Genomic DNA, 1,281 nt, shown 5'->3' on the forward strand with positions numbered 1-1,281 from the left:
TTAGCAGTAGAGGGTGAGCCACACCAAGAATCAAGTCAAGAGAATGCCTGCCAATCGTCAAACAGTCCTAACTTTATATACAGTGCTGCTGGGCTCCAGTGGGCATCCCAGAGAACAAACTCATCTCCTCCTACAGGCAAATCCAGGGAATTAACTCCTTAAAAACCATACAGTACAATGTCTTCTAGATTATGATTTTTTTTTTCAACAGAAAACTATAGAATGATTCACAGATCTGTATGCTATCCTTGCACAGGTTCCATGCTAACCATCTCTGTTTCCTTCCAGTTGTGGTATAAGAAGCTTGTTTTGTCCTCAGTCTCCCTCTGGCTACACTAGACCATAATGGGATCAGCCTATTTCCAGACCAGGAACCCAAAAGGCTAGCATCGCTATGGTTCAGGATCTGCTCATGGGCTGGGTAGCGTTACAGGAGTCAAACAACTGGGAGACACACTTTAAAGTTAGTCTCCCAAATTTGGCAGGAAACTGGATCTATAAGCAAATACATACAACCATAAAAGCATATAAGATGTGTCTGGAGAGATGGCTCAGCAGTTAAGAGAACTGACTATTCTTCCAGAGGTTCTGAGTTCAATTCCCAACAACCACATGGTAGCTCACAACCATCTGTAATGAAATATGATGACCTCTTCTGGTGTGTCTAAAGACAGCTATAGTGTACTCATAAACATAAAATTAATAAGTATTTTTTAAAAAAGCGTATAAGGTGATCTATAAACTGTTTTAATAAGAGATAAAACTTGAAATAAGACATGATATTTGCAACTGCTGACTGAAACATACAGATGCAGCCAGAATCCTGGAGAAGTGCCAATGCAAAATAACGGACAGTAAATATGCTCAAGTAGGAAGGAATATTTCATCTAGAACTCAAAGGAAAAACTTCACTACACATTCTGATAGTAACTGATATTGAGCTGACCATATCCCATGGAGACACTTGACCCTGAACTCAATCCCTCATGAGTAAAAAAAAAAAAAATCAGAAAAATAAACTTCATGTGTCAGGATACATGGAAAGTTACAAAGGGAAAGTAATGTCACTCAAAATGACCCTTTATGAGAATCTGATCTGAGGTGTTCTATTCGCTCTTTCAGATTCTATTTTATGACTTCTTTCTCCTAATTAACAGATTTTACCCAGCATCCTCTATGTGCCAGGTGGTGTGTTAGCTGTAGTGGTTTCCAATGTGAAGAACAGGAACCCCATCTTTCAGGAGCTCCCAATCAGCCTTCTTTTTTATCTGCATGTTCCTC

The 1,281-nt window shown here is 39.3% G+C and overlaps 1 non-coding gene across 1 annotated transcript; it reads right to left on the reverse strand.

Moving 5' to 3' along the window:
* Positions 1–211: 211 nt before the first annotated feature.
* Positions 212–317, reverse strand: Gm22236. Its single transcript, XR_003949063.1, has one exon. It is a non-coding gene; the product is annotated as a U6 spliceosomal RNA (small nuclear RNA).
* Between the last annotated feature and the right edge of the window lie 964 nt (positions 318–1,281).

Source organism: Mus musculus, chromosome 10, assembly GCF_000001635.26.
Source record: "Mus musculus strain C57BL/6J chromosome 10, GRCm38.p6 C57BL/6J".
Taxonomy (NCBI): domain Eukaryota; kingdom Metazoa; phylum Chordata; class Mammalia; order Rodentia; family Muridae; genus Mus; species Mus musculus.